The sequence below is a fragment of the Jaculus jaculus genome, chromosome 10, assembly GCF_020740685.1.
Source record: "Jaculus jaculus isolate mJacJac1 chromosome 10, mJacJac1.mat.Y.cur, whole genome shotgun sequence".
Classification (NCBI taxonomy): domain Eukaryota; kingdom Metazoa; phylum Chordata; class Mammalia; order Rodentia; family Dipodidae; genus Jaculus; species Jaculus jaculus.
This window is the reverse complement of record NC_059111.1, coordinates 74,467,279-74,481,938: the sequence shown is the minus strand read 5'-3', so window position 1 is coordinate 74,481,938 and position 14,660 is coordinate 74,467,279. Positions and strand designations below refer to the sequence as shown.

The 14,660-nt window shown below is 34.9% G+C and overlaps 1 protein-coding gene and 1 non-coding gene across 12 annotated transcripts in view; one reads left to right on the top strand and one right to left on the bottom strand.

The window, feature by feature from the left end:
• The window catches only part of Foxp2 (forkhead box P2), a 567,416-nt gene that overhangs the window by 537,701 nt on the left and 15,055 nt on the right, over positions 1–14,660 (bottom strand). The gene's annotated exons all lie outside the window — the stretch shown is intronic.
• Positions 5,408–5,532, top strand: LOC123464252. Its single transcript, XR_006639482.1, has one exon. It is a non-coding gene; the product is annotated as a small nucleolar RNA SNORA63 (small nucleolar RNA).

The following is a 14,660-nucleotide window of genomic DNA, read 5'->3' as shown; positions in this document are numbered from 1 at the left end:
TTAATTAAGTTTTAGCTACTGTATGCAGTTTATACAGTTCGTTACTCCAAAGTAAATATAACCAATAGTCTTTAGGGCAAGTACGCGTGCATACGCACACACACACAGACACAGACACAGCCACACACACACACACACACACACACACACACCTTGGAATGTTATAACCAGACGTGCTCAATATAGAGGAGTTACATTCATTGAAATGATTTCAAATTTATGCTTAAAAATCAGTGTGACTGAAAAACACATTCATTCACTAAGTCACCCATGTGTATAATAAATATTTATTTACTTTGTACCAGATACAGTGTTCTTGCTAGGTGTTGTGTCCAAATAAAACAAAAGACGTTCTCTATCAGATTAGCTGAGGCATGGAAAAAGGTGAAAATATTTAGCAATCATGATTATTGAGTACTAAGTACCAACTAAGAAAGGAAAGAGGAAGGATGAAGGCCACATAATGGACACAGTTTGATTAGGAAAGACTTCCATGAAGAAGTCATATTTAAACAGAGACCTGAGGAAACAGAAAAGCAGAGTTGGAAGATGAACAGCCAACACTCCTGGCTGACTGCATGGTGAGGAAAGAGCTGTGTACTGTACAACTATGAAGAACATAATAAGGATGGCAGCCATTCCCCTTAGAAGAACGAAGAGCCATAATAACCAGAAGGATTTTATGAAAATAAGAGTTTTATAAACAACGTTCTGGCTCTTATTTTAGAAAATGTCCTTTTGAAACATACATCTGTCCATAAGGGATGTTCATTTATTCTGCATATGTGCATTAAATCATGTGCTTATCCTCTCATTGTGAAAACACACACACACACTCACACATACACACACACCTGCCAACAACAGAAAGAGATGAAATTGGCAAACCCACATATCAAAAGTGTTTAAAAACTATTTCAGCAGGCCACCTAATAGCAAAGAATGTCTAATAATATATATATATATAACATGAGAGATGAGAAGAGTAGATGGACTGAGGTGATGGTTTGGAAGTTCGATTGACAGTATTCAAAGATGAAAAAAGAAAAAAATTCAAATTTATTCCTTTCTGTTTCATACAGAATTGCTATTTACAATAGCTTAAGATAGAGAACTTAATTATTTATTTCAGTTCTTCTTCCATGATTTCCAGCTTATTTATTTACTATTATTTACTTGTTTAATTACTGTTGTTTACTGAAAAAAATAAAAAGCAAACTTTGAACCAGGCCTGATGGCACAAGCTTTTAATTCCAGAACATGGGAGGCAGAGGTAGAAGAATCACTATTAGTTCAAGGACACCCTGATACTACATGGTGAATTCCAAGTCAGTTTGAGAATGAGTGAGACTCTACCTCAAAATAAAAGTAAAATTTGAGAATATATATTGAATATTTTCAAACCAACAGATTCTGAGTATTTTCAAACAAACAGATTCTCAAGTCCATCAACCATCACCAGTAGGTTCATTCTGGGAGGTGAACATCAATAACTCTAAGGACTAGGAGCTAGAAAAATGAAATGTTAATTTCTTAAAGAAAAAGTAATATTTTACAACCCAAAAAAGAAAGACAAAAAATTAAGAAAGATAGAAAGAATATCCAGGAATAGATACCCACAATATGCTATGCGGAGCATTCATCTATAGCACAGTGGAAGAACCAGAGATAAAAGTATAAGCCAGGTAGTTTCACAAGATATAACTGTACTTTTGGAAAGTATTAAGGTCCACTAAGTAACTGTTACAAGGAAACAAAGGAAAGTACTATATACCTTTGTCTCTGTCATAATTAAACTTAAAGAGCGGTGATTCATGACATATTTTTGGAGTTACAGAAACAGACATACAGGGTCCTTCAGAAATCTCTATTGCTGGAATGTGGTAAAGGACATATCCTGTTGTCTGTTATTTCTCACAGGTAAATGGAACCTGCTAATAGATCTTCCTTCAGAATTTGGGTTAGATGATGGTAGCAAATCCTTTCCTGAAGGAAGACTTCCTTCCTGCCTTCCCCCGCAAGAAAAAAAAAAAATCAACATTTTATATCCAATTAAATTCTACTTTACCAGGAATCTGACACAAATTAGGAGTTTGACTATTGAGCGTATCTCTTTCATTTTGATTGACATCTTTGTTCAGTTTAACTTTCAAGTCCCATTGGCCTTCATTTTGGTTTGCTTGTTAAGATCATCATTATTTCACCCAGATGTTTTCATTGTTCTCTCAAATATATGATGAGATAGGACACATAAAATTACACAAATGTAACATGGAACCATTCTCCTTTATTTCTCCCTCTTAGAATAGACTTGAAAATTTCTAATTCTTTAATTACAAGTAAATTATTTAGGCATAGAACAATATTGTTGTAATTTTAACTTTTGTTGGTCATATATGTATGGATATATGTGTGGATATATATATGCTAATATATGTAAATTTTTGTCAACTCTAAATAATTTCTAACAGACTATAGAGATGCTGTTTAGGATTTTTAAAAGTTCTGTGTTTTGTTGTTGTTTTTTTATCCCTACAACTTAATGGTGCTATTTTGGTTTTATCCCATGGCCCTCCTAGTGTTATTATCACTCTATTTCATTTTATATCTTTACTTCTTGCTACAAAACCCTTTTATTTAGGCAGGCTCTTGAATAATATTAATCACCAATATATGAGGACAGATCTAGAGAGATGGGAGATTATAAAGTATTAATTTTGGCTATTCCAGGATTCTCTTGCATAGCTCTTAAGTCTTACTCCAGTTATAATTCAGTCCTGATAAAGGATCAATACTTCAGAATATATAATATACCTAATGCTCAAAATTAATCAAACTGGTATATTTTATTTCCTTTCCTTTTCATCTGTTTTACTGAAGACAACCTCGCTGGAATGAACTCAGTACATAAAAGTGTAGTTCACTTCTTCCAGGCCAGATCAGGCTATAGGAGTCAAATTATTCATCATGCTAGGGGCTAAACTGGTAGTCACTCAAGCACACTGAGGTCCTCTGATGTTTCAAAATTTCATCAGGGAGTACTGAATTTTCCCATGGGTGTTTGCTCACACGTTTCTCCAAGTTCTACTGGAGACTTCCTATTTTTCTTCTCTTAAAGGACCACTTACAACTCACACCACATGGAAGACATCTTAGCAATACCAGGTATAAGGCATTAGGAGTTTGGGGATGATAGTCCTGAATCTGTGGTCCTACACTTTTTCTGGTACTGGTAGCCTGATTCCTGCTGACTGTTGTTTCATCTGAAATTTCCAATCTAGAATTACTCCTCTGATTTGTATTCCAACATCATTCCAAAAGCAAATTTATGGTAATAAGTAGGAGAAAAATCACCTCCACTCACTTTTGTAATAAGTCTGGTTTGTAAAGTGTTAGTTACAATGTATAACTTCCCTATGTACACTAAGTCTTACAGAGTACCATCTTATTTTTGATTATTTTGACTCTTTTGGACCCTGTCCTTCTTCCTAGAACTCTGAAACAACTTCTGCAGTGCAAAAGTTACCAGCAGTTCATCTAAGCAGTTCACAACTTCTGCAGTGGAAAAGTTACCAGCAGTTCATCTAAGCAGTTCACAACTTCTGCTGGAACCTTTCTTTCATGGCCCACTGCAGCCCTTGGCAAAGGCTGAACACTCTACGTCTCTCCTCTCTTAAACTGAGTTGATACTATAAAGACAAAGTCACTAATGGGCCAGTGAACATTCCTAGACAGTTTACTGAAACATGTCAAGACCATTGACCTTGGACCATTATGAATGCCCCTCTAACTCTGAGACTCCTCCCTTTTACCCAGAATCCAAAGTAAACAGATCTCATTTTATAAAATGCAAATCATGAGCAGTTACATCTAAATTTTCTGCAACCAGATAATGTTTTGTAGATCATACCTACTGCAGAAATGTTACTTAAGTAACTACTATAAAAGAAAGAAAAAATTTAAAAGTTAAATTCCTATGTCTAGATCATTTCCTGAATCCTTTATCTGTTGCTTAAAACAAAATCTGGTGACTTAAACTGAAAACAATTTATGATTTTTCACCATTATGTGAGTCTTCTGACCTAGTGTGAGCTTAAGGAAGGTCAAATGGGGACAGAGATTCCCTGTGCCTGCTGGGCTAGATAATTTTTCTTCTTCAAGGAGGCTAGACCAAGTTTCTTCTCAGATGACAAGACACTAAGAAAGCAGACACCAATCTGTAAGTACTTACCTAGTCCCATTTTCGCCACATTCAGTTACATCTCATGGCCCAAGCAAGTCATGTCCCAAACCAGTGACTTTTCATTGAGGGTCTCTAATGTAGCAACTTCCGTTGTACTCCCTTATTACTTATTCTTATTTTTTTATTTATTTATTTTCAAGGTAGGGTCGCACTGTAGCTCAGGCTGACCTGGAATTCACCATTTAGTCTCAGGGTGGCCTCAAACACATGGCAATCCATCTACCTCTGCCTCCTGAGTGCTGGGATAAAAAGTGTGCACCACCACACCCAGCTTACTTATTATTAAAACCTTCTAATACATAAAGTGAAGTTTTTATTTTTTTGTCTTCTTTTTTTGGGAGACAAGCTCCCAGGGATCTGAAGGTGGCCACAAACTTCCTATGTGGTCAAAAATGACCTTGAACTTTTGCTATTCCTTCCTCTACCTGGTGAGTTCTGGGATTAGAGGAATGTGCCACTATGCCTGATTTATGTGGTGGTAGGGATCAAACCTGGGATTTCATACATGTTGAGCAAGCATTCTACCAAGTAAGCTACATCCCCAGCCTGAATCATGCTATTTCTTAGCAATATTTCTTTCCTAGTTTGCTTTATACTTTATCTTTTGAGAGCAAAAGTGTTTTTATGGGTGTTCTAAGCTTGTCCTAGTCCAACACATCAGTGAATGAATTCATATGTCGGATTCAAAAGTATTTTAAAATTTAAGATGCACCATATGCCACAGCAAATGCTCACTACTAAATTCTTAAAGCTCTTATGGAAGGAATAAAAATTCCTTTGAATGTAAGTGCAAAAGCCTTTAAACACATCAGGGCCAGGCAGTTCCCCCACCGAAAGAAATACATCATTCACTATTGATGTCCCCCAGTCAGGCTTTGGAGGTACTTTGGCCCTGAAATCAATATTGAATGTATTATAACTCAAAATTTCCCCAATTCCCAGTGTCTTAAAACTTGGAGAAAGAACCATTATCTTCCAGTTTCTATACCAAGTGGCCTGATGAAAAGACAGGAGATGCCAAAAAGTGTTCAAACATCAATACTCTGGTCAACAAATATCGAGAGAAGGCAAAACCATACAAATACACTTCATTTCTCCTTACATGTTTATTGTTTTTGTGTGACCTCTGCGATAGTTGAAAGATGAGCTTAAGATGGAAAATTAATGCAGGTACAGTTACAATGTAACTGAAGTGTTCTATTGTCATTCCCCCTGCTGAAAGCATTTGATACATTACTATCTCTGTCTAACCATTCTATAGTAAGACAGAGATGCTTGGTGTCAAACATTTTTGGAAAGAAAGAAAAAAAAGATGGAAAATTACAATAAAACTTTGTAAAGTATGGCTATCACTCCTGTGATTGATGTTAGTATGCACTTTGTTCCACTGGTCTTTAAAATCAACACTAATTCAAGTTCAAATCAACTTCTAACTTTTGGAAAATATGTAAATTAAAACATCTATGTGCCTATGTGACTTTTGAGGTGGTAGATTATAATCCTCAGGTAAGGTGGAGCTCTATGGACTGAGAAAGTTAATATTGTTGAGGGCTAGCACAGAATTAATATTAAAATGTCTGAACAGCCCTTCTCACTGCCAGGAATTCGCCACAGGAGGTGTTCTGCAGCTAGGTAGCAAAGCACTTCAGAGGTTTTCTTCCAGAAGAGACAAATGTGGAATTTATGCACAGAAGACTTTCTTTGTTGTTGTTAAGTTAGGCCAAAAGCAGAGTTATTTTTAAATTACTTACTTCACTTTCTCTTCTTAATGGGCTGGTATACAAAATAGGACAGAAAAATCACCATATGCTGCAGCACATGCTCAAATCCTAAATCCTTGAAGCTCTCGAGAAAGATAAAAAGAGTTCTGAATCTCAAAATATGAGATATCCACGTGAATGAAATTAAGACTCTAAGTGTATGGAGAGATATTGATCAATCCACAACAAAATGCACAAACTTTTTGTAAATAATATTTTGAATTTTGGGTAGGTATAAGCAGTAAGAAAGAGCTGAAACTGGAATGGATACTGAATTACATTTGTGAATATGAGCCAATACAAAAAACAGAGAGCATGTCAGATTCTATGATATATACTATGAATATGAACCAATATAGAAAACACAAAACTTGTCAGAGTCTATGATGATAAAGCAGATTAGGACTTCCTGGAGTTACAAATTTTAGATGACTCACGTGCTTGCTTTGTTTTAAAGAAAATCAGTATAAAGTCTCTTCAAGCAGTGTCAATTCTGTAGAGATGAATAGTCTAAACTTCCTGTCTGTATTTGAGCATGCTGACTTATTCTGGCTTATTGATTGGAATCAGGCTGAAGAAAACTGAACTGCTATTTTGGTTTAGAATATTAGAAAATAACATGAAGAGGAGACAGAAAGCATAACATTAAAGACATATGGACTTAGAACATACTGTGTAATAAACAAGAATGTATTGACTTTTTAACAGTGGTTAAAATAAGTTAAACAAATACTATTATATAGTAATACATACAATTCACTGCATCCATCACTACTATGATGCTAAAACAAACAAAATTAAAAGAAAACAAGAAATGAAAACTTAGTGGTATCTTATTTGTTGGGATATAATTTATAGGAGGACAAGTAATACAGAGTTCGTATTACCTCAGAAAAATTTAGTAAAATGTCAGAAGCTTGGTATTCCCCTGTTATTCTATTTACATTATTTTATTAAAGTTTAATCTTAATGATTGCTTCACTAAGTATCTTAGTTTTTCCCTAAGGAGGAGACCAATATTGTTGAATTTAGTCCAGCATTCTATGAAACCTAGATTTGACAAGTTAAAAGAAGCAATTAAAGAAAACATTTAAAATTAATGTTGACATTTAGACATAAAGATATTAATTTTTGAAGTCAATTCTAAATCCACTAACTCTGAAGATAATAAAACAAGCTAAGGAAGCACTGTCACCCAACTTTTATTGAACATTCAACCTGTTTTATATGTCCAGTGTATATAAATGTTGAAAACACATGAGAAAAACCTTTAATGAACAAACAAAATATACTTATATTCTTATCAGGTGATGTAAACTGTGTCTAAGAAGTTTATTTTTATATTTGTCTGGATGATAAATTCATATTTAAGTTACTAAACACTCATCTTTGTCATCTACTTAATTTAAGATTTTGTAAAGTTGATCTCTGTGCAAGTACAATGAAATCACAAGGTTTGTCATTTTATGAATAGATCTTTACAAAGTAAATTGCAAAACGTGTGCATAGGTTTAAATTCATCCATTATTCCCAATTCAAAAGAAATCCTCCCTGTGATACATTATGGTAGAAGAATAGTTACTCCTCACACATTGTAGCCACTTCTTAAGCATGTGCATTTTATTGTTGGATCACTAACATATGCACTTTACACCAGTAAGCTAAAGAATATGTATTACTTGCCAAACCTTTCTCCCACTGAGCACATATCTCAGAATATAATTACTTCCAGACAAAAGGGAAAAGGAAAAAATGTTTCTCTATAGCATCCCATGCATTTCCCAAGCACCAAAGAGCAAGGAAGATGCATGAGTGCACAAGTTACTTTAAAGTGTTCATCAGCAGTCTTTCCTAACTGCCAGAAACTTATAGGTCTGATATTGGTAATCTAAGTTCCTCAGTACCAACAAGTGGCAGGGCAGTGCATAGAACCAACAGGATAGTACAGGGAAGATGGGAGCTATACTCTGTAAAGAATTCATATATTAGGATGAAATGGCCTGGGCTCCTTAACACAAGGGAAAAGATTCCAATTTCAGTATAAAGAAGCAATTAATTAGCTTGATGGACCCAAGGAAGGAAGAGAGAGAGGGGTGAAGGGAGGAAAGGAAAAAAAGGAAAGTAAGGAAAAAAAGGACAGAGATGAGAAAAAGAAAAGAAGGAATGAATCACTTCACTATTTTACTTTGTAACCAGGAAACTAGGCTTCCAAAAATATAAGGCATAGCCAAATTCAGAGAAACATCTCCATCTTCACTACAGATCTGGGAACAAACCTTCAGAACAGGAGAATAGGAGTTGCTACAAAAATAAATTGCCTAAGATATGGAAATAAATAACATGAAATTATTCTATCTAAACCTACTAATGGAATTCAAGAAAAAATACTAACAGGAGACAAGATGATACCCAGAAAGGGAAACATTTAAATTTATCATATAAAACTGTTTACAGAAAATATTTCTACAGAGATTGACCCTTCATTGTAATGATTAATTTATTACTCTAAAAGCATCATGTTTAATAGCAAATCAGGTTGAAGGCTTTTGATACATGCTAAAAAGAAAATGTTGCAAACTGAGAATCTTAAAATAAAATGAAGCAGCATCTAGTTTTGCCACATCTAATAGCTTCAGAGAACTTCATGAATAAACAATTCTAACTTCAATTGTGAAATACCACAAACAAAATTCAAAATTAATTTTTAAGTTCCATGTTTCAAGTTTCCAAAGATACACTGGTTCAGGCCGAGACAATATTTGACTACTGAGCAAATCCACTATCAGGCATTTCTCTGAAGAATTCCTGGATCAGTTGTTTGTAACAGCACTGCCTGACCAAATAGGCCAAGAGTGAGGAATGGGGTATATCTGGTACTGGTAATCTGTATTTCCCTTTCTTCATTCTACCAGCATTTGCAGGGGCAGGAGGATGTTCCCTTAATAAAAAGGGTTGTTCCATTCTGAACACCAGTCCTCTATTATGTAAGATGAAAACCATAAGAAATAAAGTCAACAAGGAAATAAAAGGGAAAAAGGGCAAGAAGCTGTAAAAGAAGAGTCTTAAGATATACAGTTATAATTGAACTGAGGGCAGCAACTCTGTGGGAATATTATAAATGATATTTTTACATTTATGTGAAAATACTATAGTACATTTTGTCACATATATTTTACAGATAGGAAAAGTAAGCTCAGAAATTAAATATCATATCATGGTTATATGGCCAGGTTATGGCTATGCTTAGGATTTACTCTTTATCTGATTCCTAGCCTATTTCCATATTGTCAGGTCCACATCTCTATTAACTAATATTCTTTCCAGACCTCCACCAATTGGACCAGTGCTGAAAAGAATATAAAACAGAAGACAACCATGTAGTTAACAAGTAAGAGGCATTCCTGTCAGTCAGAATCCCATATGATGAGAAGTGGTGCTGTATATCTAAAAGGAAGAGCATTGGAGAGAGAAAAAGAACTGAGCTTTGCTATATTCAAGCTACATAATGGTGAGGAAATAATAATCTCCTCCTTTATCTACATAAAGTATACCATGCATCTACCCAAAGTTAACTTACAGACTTTGTTCCAAGGTCCAACTTGAAATACTAGACCTTTTTATCTATAAAATGTTTACAAATATGAAATGTCAAGATTTCTGGTCAAGTTCCCATATGCATATCATTTCAGAGTAGTAGTTAAGTATCTGAATTCAGCAACAAAAGATTTAGCTGACTCACTTTTGCATCCATACAATTTGTTTTTCTAGGTTTGGGTGTGTTAAGACAGAGTGCTCTGAAAGTGAGTGTTTAGCCAATTGGTGCTGCACTGGACTCCAGATAGCTTTGTTCTGCCAAGCCAGTTCCACAAGCATCCCCACTGCTACCCAAAGGCAAGGTAGTTTTTTTTTGTTGTTGTTGTTTTGTTTTGTTTTGTTTTGGCCAGCTTCTCTTCAGGCATCTTATAAAACTAGGATTTCTTGTTCAAGTACTCACCTCCAAACATGAACATATACTCAAAAGGTCAGTTAACCTCATAAAAAACTGTGAGATGACCTATTTCTCAAGGACAAATAAATTGAGAATTTACAAAAGAACCATATCTAGCTCTCTGTAAAGAGTCATCTGAACTAGGTTAGCATCAACCACATACATTTAAAATAAGTGAAATAAATTAAGCTTTCCAACATAAATATTTATATCATTATATATTTTTCTGTCAAATTTTTATCACAAATGAATCAGTTTTTAGAACATCATTGTTGTATGGGAAACATGCATTCCCCATTCTAAATAGCTCTGTGAGAAAGAGAAGAAAAACAAAACAAAGTCATTTAGACTTCCATTATTTTTTAATACTTTTAAGTTTGTTTATTTATTTATTTATTTATTTATTTATTTATTTATTTATTTATTTGATAGAGAAAGAGGGAGAGAAGGAAAGAAAGAGAGAGAAAGAGAATGGGTATTCCAGAGCCTTGAGCCACTGCAAACGAACTCTACATGTGTGTGCCCCCTTGTGCATCTGTCTAATGTGGGTCCTAGGGAATCGAACCTGGATCCTTTGGCTTTGCAGGCAAGCACCTTAAGCATTAAGCCATCCCTCCACCCATTTCTTTTTTAATTTTTATTAACACCTTTGTATATGTGTGGGGAGATCTGGGCATGTGGATGTGTGTATGAATTCCAGGGATTCTTGCCACTGCAAATGAACACTAGACACAGGAGTTACTTTTTAAGGCCAGCTTGTATAGGTGGCTTGGGAATTGAACTTGTGTTGGCAAAATTAGCAAGGAAGCACCTTGAACCTTGAACCCTCTTCCCAGTGCCCTAGATTTCCAATATTTTTTTTCTCAGTTTTTTTTTTAATTTTTATTAACATTTTCCATGATTACAAAATACATCCCATGGTAATTCCCTCCCTCCCCACCCCCACACTTTCCCATTTGAAATTCCATTCTCCATCATATTACCTCCTCATTACAATCATTGTAATTACATATATACAATATCAACCTATTAAGTATCCTCCTCCCTTCCTTTCTCTTCCCTTTATGTCTCCTTTTCAACTTACTGGCCTCTGCTACTAAGTATTTTCATTCTCACACAGAAGCCCAATCATCTGTAGCTAGGATCCACATACAAGAAAGAACATGTGGTGCTTGGCTTTCTGGGCCTGGGTTACCTCACTTAGTATAATCCATTCCAGGTCCATCCATTTTTCTGCAAATTTCATAACTTCATTTTTCTTTACTGCTGAGTAGAACTCCATTGTATAAATGTACCACATCTTCATTATCCACTCATCAGTTGAGGGACATCTAGGCTGGTTCCATTTCCCGGCTATTATAAATTGAGCAGCAATAAACATGGTTGAGCATGTACTTCTAAGGAAATGAGATGAGTCCTTTGGATATATGCCTAGGAGTGCTATAGCTGGGTCATATGGTAGATCAATCTTTAGCTGTTTTAGGAACCTCCACACTGTTTTCCACAATGGCTGGACCAGATTGCATTCCCACCAGCAGTGCAGAAGGGTTCCTTTTTTTCCACATCCCCGCCAACATTTATGATCATTTGTTTTCATGATGGTGGCCAATCTGACAGGAGTGAGATGAAATCTCAATGTACTTTTAATCTGCATTCCCCTGATGACTAGTGACGTAGAACATTTTTTTAGATGCTTATATGCCATTCGTATTTCTTCCTTTGAGAATGCTCCAATATTTTTTATATTGACTTTATTTTATTTATTTTGGAGAGGAATAGGCTGATGGAAAAGGAGAGAGAGAAAATAGGTGTGTCAGGGCCTTCAGCTACAATAAATGAACTCAAGACGCATGTGCCACCTTGTGCACCTGTTTTATGTGGGTCCTGGGGAATCAAATCTGGGTCCTTTGGCTTCATAGGCAAATACCTTAAGTGCCAAGCAACCTCTCCAGCCCTAGATTTCTAATATTTTTGATTGAAGAATACTCACTGACATTTTCAGATAATTCCCACATATTCATTGCATTTTTTGTAGTTTTAAGCTATTCACCATAGCTTAAATGCAAAAATCAAACATGATGGACACAAATTCAAAGCATAACCACCAATGTAATTTCTGGAGAGAAATTCCACACAAACTGGAAGAAACCAAAATGTCCCAAACTATGGCCATACTGTCAACATAACTGTCTATGTCATCCTCAGTCTCCTTCCTCTTTCTTCTCTCTGTCTTATTTAAAGAATTCTAATAATTTTCATTTCTTCACATAATTTTTTCACTATACATGAAATTGCAGCTTTCTGTTGCACTAAGATGAGAAAGAAAAACTCAAACCACAATAACCACTTCATACTTGGGAATTAGCATTGCAACAGTTTTCCCCAAATTATTCTTATGAACATCAAAATTATCACAGTGAATGTCCCACTTAGTTGAAATTGTGTCCAAGATTTTCCTCAATAGTAACATCTATGTAATTTTTAAAACTTACCATTTTAAAACATATTAGCTGTCTTCACTTGAATAAATATTGCTTATACCCTAGCAAGAAAAGATGATCCCTGTAGCTAATACTATATTTAGCCAAGTTAGACATAATATAATTAGGCAGCTTTTATAATAATGTAAGCCATATTTAAAAAATTAAAAAAATTTACTTTAATTTTTGCTGCTACAAGTTATTTGTATTTATACTGAAATTTAAATTAATTTAGGATAACTCAAAATGACTAAGTGCTCCCATTGGGAAATGTGTTTATAAAAGAGAAACATACACTACAATTCTTTATTTATGCAAATAAAGTCTACATACAACATTTACACATCAATAATTTCAATTAAATCTTTCTTAAATTTGAATCAGCATAATCATCAAACAACATTTATCTCTATTTATTTAATGTCTTAAAAAACAGACTCATTCTGAAGCTATCATAGTTCATTAGCCATACACATCTCAGCAGCCCTCGTACCTGACTGCATTAGTTTTAATTTTTTTCACTTTTAGTTTTTTAGGTCACACAAATACTGTAAGTAATGCAATGAAACCACAGCCCTGTCTGTATTTTCCCATACAGCCAAGCCCCAACTCATAAATATTTCATTTCTTGTTGTCTTAACTCTAAAAGATATTAGCCTGAATTTTTTCCACAAATGCTTTATTTAAAAATCATTCTCTTCTGAAAATCATTCTGATTATAACTTTATTGAAATATCATGTAGAACATGAGGAAAAGAACTTTCATTCCACAAAGTGGTAAGTACCTAGGCCAATGAACCAGCTATTTAAAGACTTAGAAATTTAAAAATTCATATATTAGTGACCTAAATTATTTTGTAAGGAACTGCAATATAACAGCAGAACTGTGGCTTTTGAGCTTGGACATAATGAAGAACACTGTTGACAAAAGAACATTTGGGGATGGAGAAATGGCTCGGTTTGAAAGCACTTGCCTTACAAGCATGTGCACCTGAGTATAATCCCCAGAATCCATGGAAAATCCATGTGTGCATGGTGGCACACTCATTACTTGAACATTGGAGACAAAGAGCTCTGGGACTCACAGACTACCCAGATCCAGTTAAGCCTACGTGGCAAGTTCCAGCCCAGTGAGAGTGGAAGGAGGTAGGAGTGGAAGAGGACTAAGACTTAAAAGAAAGAGGAGGAAGAGGAGTGCTTCTTGTCTAGTAATATACGACATAGCTGAGTGTTGTTGAGGAAGAAAGACCATCAAGGAAAAAGACCTTACTATTCCTTAGAAGTTATCATTTTATCCCTCTTCCTTCTCTTATCTGGAAAACTGTAATCTACAGAATATACATCAAAAATAAGAACAGAAATATTCCTTTTGATAGATTCTGCAATACTAACATTCAAAGAGTAAAAACAGAAACCTAATTGGCAGGTCACTCCAAGTAAATATAGTAGGATTTTTTTTTTTAACCCAAAGGTTTGAAGTAATCCTAGTTAAATAGTCAGTCTGGTTGATTAATCAAAAGATATGATCAGCTTTGAAGCATCCCAGTCCATCCAGGTAGGTCACTCATCCCATGCTGCCCCACATCCACAGCCCAATTTAGCAATGGGTATGGAAGCAATTAGGCCTTCAGTGCTTTGCCTCATGCCTAAGTTTCCTCCATGAGCTGTGGCATGCTTTGATTATTTTACCTATGTGGCAATGTTCCTGACATTTTTGTTTTGCCCCAACCTCTGGCAAATTGATAAAATATCCATCTAGGTTTATTATCTAGATCTCTAATGATTACACACCCTGCACTTTATTGTCCAAGTTTTTACTCAAGTACTAATCATTCCAAAAGTCAGGCATCTAACATATTGCTGACTTACTGATAATTTCTCCTGTGAAGGCCTAATTAGAACTATCAACATCATATTTAATTGGAGTGAAATTGGAATAAATCCTTCATGAAAGAGTTATGACAGAGTTCTTAGAAGTCCATGATAATTTTATGCTTTTAATTCTAATTAAGTAAATAATATGTACCATACATTTCAGGGACATAAACTTCAAAGGTATATCTATGTTTATTCAATAATTATATTTGTGTATATTTAGCAAAATATACTCCATGGGTTAAAAGTGGCCTACTACATGACTCTAAATGGTCAGTAAGCAAGAATTTTTTTTTTTTTGTGGTAGGGTCTCA